Raw genomic sequence first — 7,137 nt, 5'->3', positions numbered from 1 at the left:
GGGATTGACGGCCAGGAAGGTTTTGCTGTGTGTTTGGTGGGATTGGAAGGGAATCATCCCCTATGAGCTGCTCCCATATGGCCAGACGCTTAATTCTATCATCTACTGCGAACAACTGGACCGCTTGAAGCAGGCGATCGACCAGAAGCGTCCAGAATTGGCCAACAGGAAGGGTGTAGTGTTCCACCAGGACAACGCCAGACCACACACTTCGTTGATGACTCGTCAGAAGCTAAGGGAGCTCGGATGGGAGGTTTTATCGCATCCACCATATAGCCCGGACATAGCGCCAAGTGATTACCACCTGTTCCTGTCCATGGCAAATGCCCTTGGTGGTGTAAAGTTGAACTCAAAAGAGGCTTGTGAAAAGTGGCTGTCCGAGTTCTTCGCAAATAAGGAGGGGGGCTTCTACGAGGGAGGTATTATGAAGTTGCCATCTAGATGGAAACAGATTATCGAACAAAATGGCGCATATTTGAACTAAATCCGATCACTGTAATACTTTTTATAAGGCATTGAATAAAGAGCAAAAAAGCGGAAGGGAGATATTTTCCAACCTATTATATTGAAATGCAGCGAAGACGGTAGCTGGTTGATCCGTTTATCCTCTGGCTGTCGTTGATTTAGTTCTTTACTGTTGATATGCAACGGGTTTCACTGTTGCTTGTGCAGAGTTGTTTTGTTTTTGTATGTTTTTTTTTGTTTTTGTGTTGCTGTTCATATATATATATATATATATAGTAACATATCCATTATTACACCCACAACTCCCCATAAGATAACTATAAGCAACATACACTAGTATAAGCTCATATACACACATTAATGTATAAACACAAAATATCTAAGTCTAAGCACAAAATGTAATCAAAGAACGAGAGCCCTTCGATTAACCTTGGACACAGCGTCATGTTCCAAAGCCACCCTTTCTCACAGATCGCAAATCGTAAACATAGACACTTGTCGCCTTATCATAAACATAGACACTTGCCGCCTTTATAAACACCGACTCTCGTCCCCTAATCATTTGCATTCGACCACTTGGCGAGCCAACTGAAATAATAAACTTTCGCGATCGGCGCCTACGCCTACGCACTTGTCCCAGGATTCTCCAATTACCCCTATTCTTCAGAAGACTCTCTTCCAACAAGAAAATAGAGGTTTACAACCAAACTCTCTTAAACTTCGCTCTTTGGCTTCCCCAAATTACCTATAAAACAGCAAGCATGCCTCCATGCAGTAGTTCAGTACTGAGTACGTTATCAACCGCGATAACACCGCTTAAGCCAATTTAACTTTCCAATTTCGTGATAATCAAATGGCTCTAGTTCTTTCCATAAATGGAATTAATAAAAAGGTTTAATAAAATATTAAACTCAATCGTGTGTTTTTTTTATCAAACCCTCGGTCTGAATTCGTAAATGGCGCAGTCGGTAGGATAAAAAGAAAAAGTTGTACGACTCGTTTACAAATATCAATCTAGTGACAAAAGATCCTTGTACGACCAAGCGTATCTTTTAATGATTGAACCACGCGAATCGGCGCTAAGTGAACGTAAATCGTAATACAATAAAACTCTATTTATCCGCAAAAGAACTACGTATAATCGGTGGTTGTCACACAATAGTCAACCTACTGCATACGATTAATAAAAGTGTAAAAACAAAAAAAACCAAAAAACTCTACAGAAACAAAAATCAACCATGGCAAGCGAACAAATCCAACTATTATCAGAATCCCACTTGAATCAAGCCTTAAATCAAATTAGGCAAATACCTTCATTCAGTGGAGACACCCAAGAGCTCAGTGCCTTTATACGAAGGATAGAGTTCATACTCCAACTGTATCCAACAACGGACCCCAGGCAAAAACATGTATTCTTCAGCGCAATAGAGATGCAGCTTGCAGGAGATGCCCAACGAGTGTCACAATTATCTGGAGCAACAACCTGGCCCACCCTAATGAACGCACTCATCAGCGAATATAAAACACAAACACCATGTGAAGAATTACTCCGTCGCCTCTACAATACACCCTTCAACGGAAGTATCCGTAAGTTCGTCGAAGAATTAGAAGCCAAATCATTCACAATATCAAATAAGCTTATGTTAGAAAATAACGTTAACAACACCTTATTATACACAAATGCATTAAATAACACAGTTAAAGATGTGATCATGAGAAAATTGCCCGATAGGTTATTTATGACCCTTGCTAGACATGACATAACGACAGTATCTAAGCTCAAACAAATAGCTCAACAAGAAGGTGTATATGAAATAACCTTCAATGACCGAACGAAACACCAAAATAACTCCAATCCTAACACAAATCCACCCCAAACTTCTAAGAATAAAGGAAATTATCAAAATTTCGCGAATTATGTTATGCATAACACAAATAAATCAAATCCCAACAATAATTCAAAACCTATTGTATCAAACCAGCAGGTTATGCATGAATTTAAACAAAAGCTAAATCAGGGTAGAGCCCAGAACCCTTTAAATTACCCACAACATAATAGTAAGGCACCAAACCCTCCCGTCAAACGGCAGAGAGAAAGTGCTAGTGACCAATACAAAATGGACACAAGCGAAAATTTTCTTCAACCAGCCTCGGAATCAGAAAGCGATCCAGAGGAGTAGGTAATCCATTCCTAAAAATTAAACTAAATAATATTACTCTCAAATGCCTAGTAGACACTGGTTCGTCTATCAATATTATGAAACAAAATTTCTTTAATTTCCCAATAAAATTCTCTAAAATGAAAGTCCACACTATCAATGGCACTATAGTATTGAACCAAAGCGTTTCATTGCATTCAAGCAAACTTTGTCCGACTAAACAAACATTCTTTATTCACAATTTCTCAGAAAAATATGATCTACTATTAGGCAGAAACTACTTAGAGTCAACCAACACTCAAATTAACTATTCAACACAAACAGTCAACATAAATGGCTACCCATTTAAAATGTGGTACGATCACATCCAAAAAGATGAGTCAAAAGTTACCAATGAGTACCCCAAATCATCTAACCTAGAGGAAACTCCTCTACATACCCCAAAAAAGGAAAAATCTCTCCGTAAAATTAAGCGGAAACCCCACTTAAAACCAGATGAGCCAAAGCCATCCAATCCAGAAGAATCCAAGACTACCAATGAGTGTCCCAAATCTTCTGAATCTGAGGAAAACCCTCTTATTACCCCTTACATAGAAGAAGCCCTTCTAGTAACATCCTCTAACTACGCCTTAAACGACGAGTTAAGAGAATCCAACGTATTCAGATTAGAACATCTAAATACGGAAGAAAGGGAACAACTTTCACACGTTTTGCTCGAATATAGTGATATTCAGTACAAAGAAGGTGAAAATTTGACCTTCACAAGTACGATTAAACACTCTATTCATACAAAGCACGAAGACCCTATCTATAAAAAACCATATAAATACCCCCAAGCATTTGACCAAGAAGTTAATAAACAAATCAACGAAATGATAGAACAAAAAATAATTAGGAAATCAAAATCTCCCTATTGTTCTCCAATTTGGATTGTCCCAAAGAAAAGCGATGCTTCTGGCAAACCAAAATTTCGATTAGTCATAGACTATCGTAGCCTCAATGAAATAACCATTGACGACAAATTCCCCATTCCTGTAATGGACGAAATATTAGACAAGCTTGGACGCTGTCAATACTTCACAACCATTGATCTAGCTAAAGGTTTCCATCAAATTCAAATGGACCAACAGTCAATACCCAAAACCGCATTCTCAACAAAACATGGACATTACGAATATACTCGTATGCCTTTCGGTTTGAAAAATGCACCAGCAACCTTTCAACGTTGCATGAATAACCTTCTAGAAGATTTAATCTATAAGGATTGTTTAGTCTACATAGATGATATTATCGTTTACTCCACTTCACTAGAGGAACACATAATGTCATTGAAAAAAGTATTTGATAAGCTACGATCAGCAAATCTAAAATTGCAACTTGATAAATGTGAATTTCTAAAGAAAGAAACAGAATTTCTCGGTCACATTCTCACGACAGACGGTATAAAACCAAACCCTAACAAAATAAAGGCAATTGTTAACTTTCCTATCCCAAAAACTACAAAAGGAATAAAATCTTTCCTTGGACTCTGCGGATTCTACCGTAAGTTCATTCCCAATTTTGCAAAAATAGCAAAACCCATGACACTTAAATTGAAAAAAGGAGCAACAATTAACACAAAAGATAATGACTACATGTCCGCCTTCGAGAAACTTAAAGTACTCATTACGTCCGATCCGATCCTAATATATCCTAACTTCGAAAAGAAATTCTCATTAACGACAGACGCAAGTAATATAGCTATAGGCGCTGTATTATCTCAAGAACACAAACCTATTTGTTATGCAAGCAGAACTCTAAACGAACACGAACTTAACTATTCAGCAATAGAAAAAGAACTATTAGCTATAGTATGGGCAACAAAATATTTCAGATCTTACCTATTCGGTAGAAAATTCGACATATTAAGCGATCATAGGCCACTTGTATGGCTAAACAACATAAAAGACCCTAACATGAAGTTACAGAGATGGAAGATAAAACTTAACGAATACGATTATAATATCCAATACCTACCTGGTAAAGAAAATCATGTCGCGGATGCTCTATCCAGAATTCAAATTCAAGAAAACTTCCTAGGAGAAGATGATCCAATCTCCCTTCCCACAGCAGCTACTATACATAGTGCATCAGAAGATAACCAAAATCACATTCCAATAACAGAAAGACCCCTTAATTATTATAACAGACAATTCGAATTCATAAAAGACAATTTTGACGACGTCCAGATAATAAAATATTTCCACAAAACTAGAATAAAAATTAGTTATAAAGAAATGACCGACACCCTTGCTAAAGACTTAATTAAAGAATACTTCTGTAATAAAAAAAGTGTTATTTACTTCCCTAATGAAATCGACTTTCAGATATTTCAAAATGCTTATATTCAAATCATAAGTCCCGACAATTTCACTAAAACCATGAAAACCAGTAACAAACTAATAGACATTCAAACATATGCCCAATTCAAAGAAATCATTCTTAAAACACATAAAGAATATTTACACCCTGGCATAGAAAAATTAACACTTCAGTTCAAAGAACTTTATTATTACCCCGATTACCAAAAGCTTATCCAAAACATCATAAATGAATGTGAAATCTGTAACATCGCTAAAACCGAACACAGAAACACAAAATTAACTATCGAAACAACCCCAGAAACCTTTAACCCCAGAGACAAATATGTCATAGACTTCTACTTAATAAACAATAAACAATTCCAATCATGTATTGACATTTATTCTAAATACGCCTCCCTGATAGAAGTAAATAGTAGAGACTGGCTTGAAGCTAAAAGAGCTATTTTACGTATATTCAACGACATGGGTAAGCCCATAGAAATAAAAGCCGACAAAGACTCCGCTTTCATGTGCGTCGCACTTAAACTCTGGTTAGATTCAGAAGGAGTAACCTTAAACATAACGACAAGTAAAAATGGAATTTCTGACATCGAAAGATTTCATAAAACCGTTAATGAAAAATTAAGAATAATATCTAGCGAAAATGAACCCGAAAACCAATTCACAAAATTCGAAAAAATACTTTACGTATACAATCACAAAACAAAACACAACACAACTGGTCGAACACCAGCAGACATTTTTATTTTTGCAGGAACCCCTTGCTATAACACACAAGAAAATAAAGTGAACAAAATTAACAAACTCAATGAAACTAGACAAGACTTTAGTATAGACACCAATTTCAGAGAATCCCCTCTAGTTAGATCAAAAACGACTAACCCATTCAAAAAGACAGGAAATTTAAGACAAATAGACGAAAAACATTTTGAGGAAACAAATAGAGGTAGAAAAATAATACACTATAAATCTAAGTTTAAAAAGAAAAAGAAAATTAATAAAAGTAAATATAATAACGATAATTCCAGGCCTACTCCCGAGCATGATACTCATGTTATGCCTCCTATCGACAATTAACACACAATACTTAGAAGTAACACCTATCCAGGCCAAAAACGGTTACCTAATCTTTCAAACCGGATCATTAGATTTACCAATAAACTATGAATATCACTACTTATCTGTTAATTTAACTAAAACCGAAAACACTTATGAAGAACTTATCAAGCAAGCTCAAATCTTTGAAACTCTACAACAAATTCAGTATCTAACAGAAAAACTTAACAGAGAAATGAACGGTATAAGAATTGCAAAACGTAGTAAACGCGGTCTCGCTAATTTTATAGGAACAATGTACAAATACTTATTCGGCACCTTAAACCAAGAGGATAAAGAAGAATTACAACAACAAATAGGTGACATCTCTAAAAATAATGTACAAGTAAGCGAACTCAACCACGTAATAGATGCCATTAATAAAGGAATTGAATTGACCAATCATCTAAATAGTAACTTTGAAGGAGAACAAATGTTAGCCTTAGTAATTTTCAACCTACAACAATTCACTGAATACATAGAAGACATAGAACTTGGTTTGCAACTGACACGCTTAGGTATCTTTAACCCAAAACTTTTGAAACACGATTCATTAACACACGTCAATTCTGAAAAAATCCTTAATATCAAAACTTCTGCTTGGCTTAAATCTGATACGAACGAAATTCTGATAATATCCCACATTCCGAGAGAAATAATTAAAACACCAGTTTTTGAAATAATACCATACCCAGACGAAAACAGTAACATACTGACTGAAACAATACATGACAAATATTTTTTACACAATAATCAAACTTACACAGCAAGTTCCCAAAGCTTGGTCATAAATAAATGTATAACAGGTATACTAAACCAACTCTCAACACAATGTAGATACAGTAAAACACATTCTGATTTTGAAATAAAATATGTAGAACCTAATATAATTACAACTTGGAACCTTCCCAAGACTATTTTAAACCAAAATTGTATTAATAGAGAAATTATAATAGAAGGTAACAATATGATAAAAACATTTAATTGTTCCGTTCAATTAGAAGATATATTAATTAGCAACACAATGCTAGATTACACTCAAACTATCTATGTAA

The sequence above is a fragment of the Drosophila erecta genome, unplaced genomic scaffold, assembly GCF_003286155.1.
Source record: "Drosophila erecta strain 14021-0224.00,06,07 unplaced genomic scaffold, DereRS2 tig00000219-arrow-pilon, whole genome shotgun sequence".
NCBI lineage: Eukaryota > Metazoa > Arthropoda > Insecta > Diptera > Drosophilidae > Drosophila > Drosophila erecta.
Note: the sequence above shows the minus strand (reverse complement) of the source record.